At 59.1% G+C, this 13,503-nt stretch overlaps 1 protein-coding gene across 1 annotated transcript in view; it reads right to left on the bottom strand.

Moving 5' to 3' along the window:
- Nucleotides 1–13,503, bottom strand: part of fhad1 (forkhead-associated (FHA) phosphopeptide binding domain 1) — a 135,007-nt gene that overhangs the window by 39,935 nt on the left and 81,569 nt on the right.

Below are 13,503 nucleotides of genomic sequence, written 5' to 3' on the forward strand. Positions count from 1 at the left end.
CCCAATCCCTCCTTCCTTTGCCACTACTCTTCCCAATCCCTACTTCCATCGCCACTACTCTTCCCCACTCCCTCTGCCATCACCACTGCTCTTCCCCCTCCCTCCCACCATCGCCACTACTCTTCCCCCTCCCTCCTTCCATTGCCACTACTCTTCCCCAATCCCTCCCGCCGTTGCCACTACTCTTCCCAATCCCTCCTTCCATCGCCGCTACACTTCCCCACTCCCTCCTTCCATCGCCGCTACTCTTCCCCACTCCCTCCTTCCATCGCCACTACTCTTCCCCACTCCCTCCCTCCATCGCCACTACTCTTCCCCCTCCCTCCTTCCATCACCGCTACTCTTCCCCACTCCCTCCTTCCATCGTCACTACTCTTCCCCACTCCCTCCCTCCATCGCCACTACTCTTACCCAATCCCTGCTTCCATTGCCACTACTCTTCCCCCTCTCTCCCGCCATCGCCACTACTCTTCCCCCTCCCTCCTTCCGTTGCCACTACTCATCCCCACACCCTCCCGCCATCGCCATACTCTTCCCCACTCCCTGCTTCCATTGCCACTACTCTTCCCCACTCCCTCCTGCCATCACCACTACTCTTCCCAATCCCTCCTTCCGTTGCCACTACTCATCCCCACACCCTCCCGCCATCGCCATACTCTTCCCCACTCCCTGCTTCCATTGCCACTACTCTTCCCCACTCCCTCCTGCCATCACCACTACTCTTCCCAATCCCTCCTTCCATCGCCACTACTCTTCCCCACGCTCTGCTTCCATCGCCACTACTCTTCCCCACTCCCTCCCGCCATCGCCACTACTCTTCCCAATCCCTCCTTCCATCGCCGCTACTCTTCCCCACTCCCTCCTTCCATCGCCGCTACTCTTCTCCCTCCCTCCTTCCATCGCCACTACTCTTCCCCCTCCCTACTTCCATCGCCACTACTCTTCCCCCTCCCTCCTGCCATCACCACTACTCTTCCCCCTCCCTCCCGCCATCGCCACTACTCTTCCCCCTCCCGACTTCCATCGCCACTACTCTTCCCCCTCCCTCCTTCCATTGCCACTACTCTTCCCCACTCCCTCCTTCCATCGCCACTACTCTTCCCCCTCCCTCCTTCCATCACCACTACTCTTCCCCCTCCCTCCCGCCATCGCCACTACTCTTCCCCCTCCCTACTTCCATCGCCACTACTCTTCCCCCTCCCTACATCCATCGCCACTGCTCTTCCCCCTCCCTCCCGCCATTGCCACTACTCTTCCCCCTCCCTACTTCCATCGCCACTACTCTTCCCCCTCCCTACTTCCATCGCCACTACTCTTCCCCCTCCCTCCTTCCATCGCCACTACTCTTCCCCACTCCCTCCCTCCATCGCCACTACTCTTCCCCAATCCCTCCCTCCATCGCCATACTCTTCTCCACTCCCTCCCTCCATCGCCACGACTCTTCCCCACTCCCTCCCTCCATCGCCACTACTCTTCCCCCTCCCTCCTTCCATCGCCGCTACTCTTCCCCACTCCCTGCTTCCATTGCCACTACTCTTCCCCAATCCCTCCCTCCATCGCCATACTCTTCCCCACTCCCTCCCTCCATCGCCACGACTCTTCCCCACTCCCTCCCTCCATCGCCACTACTCTTCCCCCTCCCTCCTTCCATCGCCGCTACTCTTCCCCACTCCCTGCTTCCATTGCCACTACTCTTCCCCACTCCCTCCTGCCATCACCACTACTCTTCCCAATCCCTCCTTCCATCGCCACTACTCTTCCCACTCTCTGCTTCCATCGCCACTACTCTTCCCCACTCCTTCCCGCCATCGCCATACTCTTCCCCACTCCCTCCCACCATCGCCACTACTCTTCCCCACTCTCTGCTTCCATCGCCACTACTCTTCCCCACTCCCTCCCGCCATCGCCACTACTCTTCCCAATCCCTCCTTCCATCGCCGCTACTCTTCCCCACTCCCTCCTTCCATCGCCGCTACTCTTCTCCCTCCCTCCTTCCATCGCCACTACTCTTCCCCCTCCCTCCCTCCATCGCCACTGCTCCCCATTCCCTCCCGCCATCGCCACTACTCTTCCCCACTCCCTACTTCCATCGCCACTACTCTTCCCCCTCCCTCCCGCCATCACCACTACTCTTTCCCCTCCCTCCCGCCATCGCCACTACTCTTCCCCCTCCCTACTTCCATCGCCACTACTCTTCCCCCTCCCTACTTCCATTGCCACTACTCATCCCCACTCCCTCCCGCCATCGCCATACACTTACCCACTCCCTCCCACCATCACCACTACTCTTCCCCCTCCCTCCTTCCATCGCCACTACTCTTCCCCACTCCATCCCGCCATCACAACTATTCTTCCCCCTCCCTCCTTCCATCGCCACTACTCTTCCCCACTCCCTCCCGCCATCGCCACTACTCTTCCCCCTCCCTCCCGCCATCGCCACTACTCTTCCCCTCCCTCCTTCCATCGCCACTGCTCTTCCCCACTCCCTCCCGCCATCACCACTATTCTTCCCCCTCCCTCCTTCCATCGCCACTACTCTTCCCAATCCCTCCTTCCATTGCCACTACTCTTCCCAATCCCTACTTCCACTACTCTTCCCCCTCCCTCCTTCCATCGCCACTGCCCTTCCCCACTCCCTCCCGCGATTACCACTTCTCTTCCCCACTCCCTCCCGCGATCACCACTACTCTTCCCCCTCCCTCCCTCCATCGCCACTACTCTTCCCCACTCCCTCCTTACATCGCCACTACTCTTCCCCACTCCCTCCCGCCATCGCCACTACTCCTCCCCCTCCCTCCCGCCATCGCCACTATTCTTCCCCCTCCCTCCTTCCATCGCCACTACTCTTCCCACTCCCTCCCGCCATCGCCACGACTCTTCCCCACTCCCTCCCGCGATCACCACTACTCATCCCCACTCCCTCCCGCGATCAAAACTACTCTTCCCCCTCCCTCCCGCCATCGCCACTACTCTTCCCCCTCCCTCCTTCCATCGCCAGTACTCTTCCCCACTCCCTCCCGCCATCGCCACTACTCATCCCCACTCCCTGCCGTGATCACCACTACTCTTCCCCACTCTCTCCCACCATCGCCAGTACTCTTCGCCACTCCCTCACACGATCACCACTACTCTTCCCCACTCCCAACCGCGATCACCACTACTCTTCCCCACTCCCAACCGCGATCACCACTACTCTTCCCCACTCCTTCCCACGATCACCACTACTTTTCCTCACTGCCTCCCACTATCACCACTAGACTTCCCCACTCCCTCCCACGATCACCACTACTCTTCCCCACTCCCTCCCGCGATCACCACTACTCTTCCCCACTCCCTCCCGCGATCACCACTACTCTTCCCCACTCCCTCCCGCGATCACCACTACTCTTCCCCACTCCCTCCCGCGATCACCACTACTCTTCCCCACTCCCTCCCACGATCACCACTACTCTTCCCCACTCCCGCCCGCGATCACCACTACTCTTCCCCACTCCCTCCTGCGATCACCACTACTCCCCCACTCCCTCCCGCGATCACCACTACTCTTCCCCACTCCCTCCCACGATCACCACTACTCTTCCCCACTCCCTCCCACGATCACCACTACTCTTCCCCACTGCCTCCCGCGATCACCACTACTTTTCCTCACTCCCTCCCACGATCACCACTACTTTTCCTCACTCCCTCCCACGATCACCACTACTCTTCCCCACTCCCTCCCACGATCACCACTACTCTTCCTCACTCCCTCCCACGATCACCACTACTTTTCTTCACTCCCTCCCGCGATCACCACTACTCTTCCCCACTCCCTCCCGCGATCACCACTCTTCCCAACTCCTTCCCGCGATCACCACTCTTCCCAACTCCTTCCCGCGATCACCAGTACTCTTCCCCACTCCGTCCCACGATCACCACTACTCTTCCTCACTCCCTCTCACGATCACCACTACTCTTCCTCACTCCCTCCCACGATCACCACTACTTTTCCTCACTCCCTCCCGCGATCACCACTACTCTTCCGCACTCCCTCCCACGATCACCACTACTCTTCCCCACTACTCTTCCCCACTCCTCCCGCGATCACCACTACTCTTCCCCACTCCCTCCCGCGATCACCACTAATCTTCCCAACTCCCTCCCGCGATCACCACTACTTTTCCTCACTCCCTCCCGCGATCACCACTACTCTTCCCCACTCCCTCCCGCCATTGCCACTACTCTTCCCCCTCCCTCCCGCCATCGCCACTACTCTTCCCCCTCCCTCCTTCCATCGCCACTGCTCTTCCCCACTCCCTCCCGCCATCACCACTATTCTTCCCCCTCCCTCCTTCCATCGCCACTACTCTTCCCAATCCCTCCTTCCATTGCCACTACTCTTCCCAATCCCTACTTCCATCGCCGCTACCCTTCCCCACTCCCCCCTTCCATCGCCACTACTCTTCCCCACTCCCTCCAGCCATCGCCACTACTCTTCCCCCTCCCTCCTTCCATCGCCACTACCCTTCCCCACTCCCTCCCGCGATTACCACTTCTCTTCCCCACTCCCTCCCGCGATCACCACTACTCTTCCCCCTCCCTCCCTCCATCGCCACTACTCTTCCCCACTCCCTCCCTACATCGCCACGACACTTCCCCACTCCCTCCCGCGATCACCACTACTCATCCCCACTCCCTCCCGTGATCAAAACTACTCTTCCCCCTCCCTCCCGCCATCGCCACTACTCTTTCCCCTCCCTCCTTCCATCGCCACTACTCTTCCCCACTCCCTCCCGCCATCGCCACCACTCATCCCCACTCCCTGCCGTGATCACCACTACTCTTCCCCACTCCCTCCCACCATCGCCAGTGCTCTTCGCCACTCCCTCACATGATCACCACTACTCTTCCCCACTCCCACCCGCGATCACCACTACTCCCCCACTCCCTCCCGCGATCACCACTACTCTTCCCCACTCCCTCCCACGATCACCACTACTCTTCCCCACTCCCTCCCACGATCACCACTACTCTTCCCCACTGCCTCCCGCGATCACCACTACTCTTCCCCACTCCCTCCCACGATCACCACTACCTTTCCGCACTCCCTCCCACGATCACCACTACTCTTCCCCACTCCCTCCCACGATCACCACTACTCTTCCTCACTCCCTCCCACGATCACCACTACTTTTCTTCACTCCCTCCCGCGATCACCACTACTCTTCCCCACTCCCTCCCGCGATCACCACTCTTCCCAACTCCTTCCCGCGATCACCAGTACTCTTCCCCACTCCGTCCCACGATCACCACTACCTTTCCGCACTCCCTCCCACGATCACCACTACTCTTCCCCACTCCCTCCCACGATCACCACTACTCTTCCTCACTCCCTCCCACGATCACCACTACTTTTCCTCACTCCCTCCCACGGTCACCACTACTCTTCCCCACTCCCTCCCGCGATCACCACTACTCTTCCCCACTCCCTCCCGCGATCACCACTACTCTTCCGCACTCCCTCAAACGATCACCACTACCCTTCCCTACACCCTCCCACGATCACCACTACTCTTCCCCACTACTCTTCCCCACTCCCTCCCACGATCACCACTACCCTTCCCCACACCCTCCCACGATCACGATTACTCTTCCCCACACCCTCCCACGATCACCACTACTTTTCCTCACTCCCTCCCGCGATCACCACTACTCTTCCCCACTCCCTCCCGCGATCACCACTACTCTTCCCCACTCCCTCCCGCGATCACCACTACTTTTCCTCACTCCCTCCCGCGATCACCACTACTCTTCCCCACTCCCTACCGCCATCGCCACTACTCTTCCCCCTCCCTCCCGCCATCGCCACTACTCTTCCCCCTCCCTCCTTCCATCGCCACTGCTCTTCCCCACTCCCTCCCGCCATCACCACTATTCTTCCCCCTCCCTCCTTCCATCGCCACTACTCTTCCCAATCCCTCCTTCCATTGCCACTACTCTTCCCAATCCCTACTTCCATCGCCGCTACTCTTCCCCACTCCCTCCTTCCATCGCCACTACTCTTCCCCACTCCCTCCAGCCATCGCCACTACTCTTCCCCCTCCCTCCTTCCATCGCCACTACCCTTCCCCACTCCCTCCCGCGATTACCACTTCTCTTCCCCACTCCCTCCCGCGATCACCACTACTCTTCCCCCTCCCTCCCTACATCGCCACTACTCTTCCCCACTCCCTCCCGCCATCGCCACTACCCTTCCCCACACCCTCCCACGATCACCACTACTCTTCCCCACTCCCGCCCGCGATCACCACTACTCTTCCCCACTCCCTCCTGCGATCACCACTACTCCCCCACTCCCTCCCGCGATCACCACTACTCTTCCCCACTCCCTCCCACGATCACCACTGCTCTTCCCCACTCCCTCCCACGATCACCACTACTCTTCCCCACTGCCTCCCGCGATCACCACTACTTTTCCTCACTCCCTCCCACGATCACCACTACTTTTCCTCACTCCCTCCCACGATCACCACTACTTTTCTTCACTCCCTCCCGCGATCACCACTACTCTTCCCCACTCCCTCCCGCGATCACCACTCTTCCCAACTCCTTCCCGCGATCACCAGTACTCTTCCCCACTCCCTCCCACGATCACCACTACTCTTCCTCACTCCCTCTCACGATCACCACTACTCTTCCTCACTCCCTCCCACGATCACCACTACTCTTCCTCACTCCCTCCCACGGTCACCACTACTCTTCCTCACTCCCTCCCACGGTCACCACTACTCTTCCGCACTCCCTCCCACGATCACCACTACTCTTCCCCACTACTCTTCCCCACTCCCTCCCACGATCACCACTACCCTTCCCCACACCCTCCCACGATCACCATTACTCTTCCCCACACCCTCCCACGATCACCACTACTCTTCCCCACTACTCTTCCCCACTCCCTCCCACGATCACCACTACCCTTCCCCACACCCTCCCACGATCACCATTACTCTTCCCCACACCCTCCCACGATCACCACTACTTTTCCTCACTCCCTCCCACGATCACCACTACTCTTCCCCACTCCCTCCCGCGATCACCACTAATCTTCCCCACTCCCTCCCGCGATCACCACTACTTTTCCTCACTCCCTCCCGCGATCACCACTACTCTTCCCCACTCCCTCCCACCGTCACCACTACTCTTCCTCACTCCTTCCCACCATCACCATTACTTTTCCTCACTCCCTCCCACGATCACCACTACTTTTCCTCACTCCCTCCCACGATCACCATTACTTTACCTCACTCCCTCCCGCGATCACCACTGCTCTTCCCCACTCCCACCCACGATCACCAATACTCATCCCCACTCCCTCCCACGATCACCACTACTCTTCCCCACTCCCTCCCACGATCACCACTACTCTTCCCCACTCCCTCCCACGATCACCACTACTCTTCCCCACTCCCTCCCACGATCACCACGACTCTTCCCCACTCCCTCCCACGATCACCACTACTCTTCCTCACTCCCTCCCACGATCACCACTATTTTTCTTCACTCCCTCCCGCGATCACCACTACTCTTCCCCACTCCCTCCCGCGATCACCACTCTTCCCCACTCCTTCCCGCGATCACCAGTACTCTTCCCCACTCCCTCCCATGATCACCACTACTCTTCCTCACTCCCTCTCACGATCACCACTACTCTTCCTCACTCCCTCTCATGATCACCACTACTCTTCCTCACTCCCTCCCACGATCACCACTACTTTTGCTCACTCCCTCCCGCGATCACCACTACTCTTCCCCACTCCCTCCCGCGATCACCACTACTCTTCCCCACTCCCTCCCACGATCACCACTAATCTTCCCCACTCCCTCCCACGATCACCACAACCCTTCCCCACACCCTCCCACGATCACCACTACTCTTCCCCACTACTCTTCCCCACTCCCTCCCACGATCACCACTACCCTTCTCCACACCCTCCCACGATCACCACTACTCTTCCCCACTACTCTTCCCCACTCCCTCCCACGATCACCACTACCCTTCCCCACACCCTCCCACGATCACCACAACTCTTCCCCACTACTCTTCCCCACAACCTCCCACGATCACCACTACTTTTCCTCACTCCCTCCCACGATCACCACTACTCTTCCGCACTACCTCCCACAATCACCACTACTCTTCCTCACTCCCTTCCATGATCACCACTACTCTTCCCCACTCCCTCCCACGATCACCACTACTCTTCCCCACTACTCTTCCCCACTCCCTCCCACGATCACCACTACTCTTCCCCACTACTCTTCCCCACAACCTCCCACGATCACCACTACTTTTCCTCACTCCCTGCCGCGATCACCACTACTTTTCCTCACTCCCTCCCACGATCACCACTACTCTTCCTCACACCCTCCCACGATCACCACTACTCATCCCCACTCCCTCCCACGATCACCACTACTTTTCCTCACTCCCTCCCGCGATCACCACTACTTTTCCTCACTCCCTCCCGCGATCACCACTACTCTTCCTCACTCCCTCCCGCGATCACCACTACTCTTCCCCACTCCCTCTCGTGATCACCACTACTCTTCCCCACTCCCTCCCGTGATCACCACTACTTTTCCTCACTCCCTCCCGCGATCACCACTACTCTTCCCCACTCCCTCCCGCGATCACCACTACTCTTCCCCACTCCCTCCCGCGATCACCACTACTCTTCCCCACTCCCTCCCGCGATCACCACTACTCTTCCCCACTCCCTCCCGCGATCACCACTACTCTTCCCCACTCCCTCCCGCGATCACCACTAATCTTCCCCACTCCCTCCCGCGATCACCACTACTTTTCCTCACTCCCTCCCACGATCACCACTACTCTTCCCCACTCCCTCCCACCGTCACCACTACTCTTCCCCACTCCCTCCCACCGTCACCACTACTCTTCCTCACTCCCTCCCACCATCACTTTTCCTCACTCCCTCCCACGATCACCACTACTTTTCCTCACTCCCTCCCACGATCACCATTACTTTACCTCACTCCCTCCCGCGATCACCACTGCTCTTCCCCACTCCCACCCACGATCACCAATACTCATCCCCACTCCCTCCCACGATCACCACTACTCTTCCCCACTCCCTCCCACGATCACCACTACTCTTCCCCACTCCCTCCCACGATCACCACTACTCTTCCCCACTCCCTCCCACGATCACCACTACTCTTCCTCACTCCCTCCCACGATCACCACTATTTTTCTTCACTCCCTCCCGCGATCACCACTACTCTTCCCCACTCCCTCCCGCGATCACCACTCTTCCCCACTCCTTCCCGCGATCACCAGTACTCTTCCCCACTCCCTCCCATGATCACCACTACTCTTCCTCACTCCCTCTCACGATCACCACTACTCTTCCTCACTCCCTCTCATGATCACCACTACTCTTCCTCACTCCCTCCCACGATCACCACTACTTTTGCTCACTCCCTCCCGCGATCACCACTACTCTTCCCCACTCCCTCCCGCGATCACCACTACTCTTCCCCACTCCCTCCCACGATCACCACTAATCTTCCCCACTCCCTCCCACGATCACCACAACCCTTCCCCACACCCTCCCACGATCACCACTACTCTTCCCCACTACTCTTCCCCACTCCCTCCCACGATCACCACTACCCTTCTCCACACCCTCCCACGATCACCACTACTCTTCCCCACTACTCTTCCCCACTCCCTCCCACGATCACCACTACCCTTCCCCACACCCTCCCACGATCACCACAACTCTTCCCCACTACTCTTCCCCACAACCTCCCACGATCACCACTACTTTTCCTCACTCCCTCCCACGATCACCACTACTCTTCCGCACTACCTCCCACAATCACCACTACTCTTCCTCACTCCCTTCCATGATCACCACTACTCTTCCCCACTCCCTCCCACGATCACCACTACTCTTCCCCACTACTCTTCCCCACTCCCTCCCATGATCACCACTACTCTTCCCCACTACTCTTCCCCACAACCTCCCACGATCACCACTACTTTTCCTCACTCCCTGCCGCGATCACCACTACTTTTCCTCACTCCCTCCCACGATCACCACTACTCTTCCTCACACCCTCCCACGATCACCACTACTCATCCCCACTCCCTCCCACGATCACCACTACTTTTCCTCACTCCCTCCCGCGATCACCACTACTTTTCCTCACTCCCTCCCGCGATCACCACTACTCTTCCTCACTCCCTCCCGCGATCACCACTACTCTTCCCCACTCCCTCTCGTGATCACCACTACTCTTCCCCACTCCCTCCCGTGATCACCACTACTTTTCCTCACTCCCTCCCGCGATCACCACTACTCTTCCCCACTCCCTCCCGCGATCACCACTACTCTTCCCCACTCCCTCCCGCGATCACCACTACTCTTCCCCACTCCCTCCCGCGATCACCACTACTCTTCCCCACTCCCTCCCGCGATCACCACTACTCTTCCCCACTCCCTCCCGCGATCACCACTAATCTTCCCCACTCCCTCCCGCGATCACCACTACTTTTCCTCACTCCCTCCCACGATCACCACTACTCTTCCCCACTCCCTCCCACCGTCACCACTACTCTTCCCCACTCCCTCCCACCGTCACCACTACTCTTCCTCACTCCCTCCCACCATCACTTTTCCTCACTCCCTCCCACGATCACCACTACTTTTCCTCACTCCCTCCCACGATCACCATTACTTTACCTCACTCCCTCCCGCGATCACCACTGCTCTTCCCCACTCCCACCCACGATCACCAATACTCATCCCCACTCCCTCCCACGATCACCACTACTCTTCCCCACTCCCTCCCACGATCACCACTACTCTTCCCCACTCCCTCCCACGATCACCACTACTCTTCCCCACTCCCTCCCACGATCACCACTACTCTTCCCCACTCCCTCCCACGATCACCACTACTCTTCCCCACTCCCTCCCACGATCACCACTACTCTTCCCCACTCCCTCCCGCGATCACCACTACTTTTCCTCACTCCCTCCAACGATCACCACTACTTTTCCTCACTCCCTCCCACGATCACCACTACTCTTCCCCACTCCCTCCCACGATCACCACTACTCTTCCTCACTCCCTCCCACGATCACCACTATTTTTCTTCACTCCCTCCCGCGATCACCACTACTCTTCCCCACTCCCTCCCACGATCACCACTCTTCCCCACTCCTTCCCGCGATCACCAGTACTCTTCCCCACTCCCTCCCACGATCACCACTACTCTTCCTCACTCCCTCTCACGATCACCACTACTCTTCCTCACTCCCTCCCACGATCACCACTGCTTTTGCTCACTCCCTCCCGCGATCACCACTACTCTTCCCCACTCCCTCCCGCGATCACCACTACTCTTCCCCACTCCCTCCCACGATCACCACTAATCTTCCCCACTCCCTCCCACGATCACCACAACCCTTCCCCACACCCTCCCACGATCACCACTACTCTTCCCCACTACTCTTCCCCACTCCCTCCCACGATCACCACTACCCTTCTCCACACCCTCCCACGATCACCACTACTCTTCCCCACTACTCTTCCCCACTCCCTCCCGCGATCACCACTACTTTTCCTCACTCCCTCCCACGATCACCACTACTCTTCCCCACTCCCTCCCGCGATCACCACTACTCTTCCCCACTCCCTCCCGCGATCACCACTACTCTTCCTCACTCCCTCCCGCGATCACCACTACTCTTCCCCACTCCCTCCCGCGATCACCACTACTCTTCCCCACTCCCTCCCGCGATCACCACTACTCTTCCCCACTCCCTCCCGCGATCACCACTACTCTTCCCCACTCCCTCCCGCGATCACCACTACTCTTCCCCACTCCCTCCCGCGATCACCACTACTCTTCCCCACTCCCTCCCACGATCACCACTACTCTTCCCCACTCCCTCCCGCGATCACCACTACTCTTCCCCACTCCCTCCCGCGATCACCACTACTCTTCCCCACTCCCTCCCGCGATCACCACTACTCTTCCCCACTCCCTCCCGCGATCACCGCTACTCTTCCCCACTCCCTCCCGCGATCACCGCTACTCTTCCCCACTCGCTCCCCCGATCACCGCTACTCTTCCACACTCCCTACCGCGATCACCACTACTCTTCCACACTCCCTACCGCGATCACCACTACTCTTCCACACTCCCTCCCGCGATCACCACTACTCTTCCCCACTCCCTCCCGCGATCACCACTACTCTTCCCCACTCCCTCCCGCGATCACCACTACTCTTCCCCACTCCCTCCCGCGATCACCACTACTCTTCCCCACTCCCTCCCGCGATCACCACTACTCTTCCCCACTCCCTCCCGCGATCACCACTACTCTTCCCCACTCCCTCCCGCGATCACCACTACTTTTCCTCACTCCCTCCCACGATCACCACTACTCTTCCTCACTCCCTCCCACGATCACCACTACTCTTCCCCACTCCCTCCCACGATCACCACTTCTCTTCCCCACTCCCTCTCACGATCACCACTACTCTTCCCCACTCCCTCCCGCGATCACCACTACATTTCCTCCCTCCCTCCCGCGATCACCACTACTCTTCCCCACTCCCTCCCGCGATCACCACTACTCTTTCCCACTCCCTCCCACAATCACCACTACTTTTCCTCACTCCCTCCCACAATCACCACTACTCTTCCCCACTCCCTCCCACGATCACCACTACTCTTCCCCACTCCCTCCCACGATCACCACTACTTTTCCTCACTCCCTCCCACGATCACCACTACTCTTCCCCACTCCGTCCTGCCATCGCTGCCTCAATTGCCGCCTTCCGTTTCTCACTCAATCCTGCGATCACCTCTTCCCTTTGCCACTCCTTCTTGCGCCAACCTATTTGCTGCTCCATCCCGCTGTTCTCTCCTGCACCCATCTGCTCCCTGTTCCCTTTTGCCGCTCACTCCCCACCTCGCCGCCCAGAGAAGCAGCGGGGGTGTTGGGTGGGGTGTTGGGGGGGGGGGGGGGGGGTGGGGAGGGAGTGGGTGAGCAAGCGGGGCACAAGCGGCGAAGTGAGAGGGAGTGACGGAGTGGGAAGCGAGTGGTGGGATGGAGTGGCAAGCAGGGAATAAGCAGGAAACTGAAAGAAGCAATTAAGGTGGCAATCGCGGGAGAGAATGGGATACTGTTGGGGAGGGAGGGAATAACGGCCATTGAGTGGTGAGGCAACACTCAGACATAGTGATGTTGCTGTGCGCATGTACAGATACATCCTGGCAAGCTGGCAAATGTTTGGACGCACTGATGACACGGTGATCGCTCTGTGCATGCCCTGCATTGTTAAGAGACACTCTGCCCTATAAAAGGTCTTTGAGGAAAACACATCCTCCAGGGGAGAGAAGTGTTGATATCAGCCTAATGGAGGGGCGCAGAGAAAGAGGGAGCAGTGCAGCCGAAGAGTTTACTTCCAACAGAAACA

This window comes from Heterodontus francisci, chromosome 37, assembly GCF_036365525.1.
Source record: "Heterodontus francisci isolate sHetFra1 chromosome 37, sHetFra1.hap1, whole genome shotgun sequence".
In the NCBI taxonomy this organism is placed as follows: Eukaryota; Metazoa; Chordata; class Chondrichthyes; order Heterodontiformes; family Heterodontidae; genus Heterodontus; species Heterodontus francisci.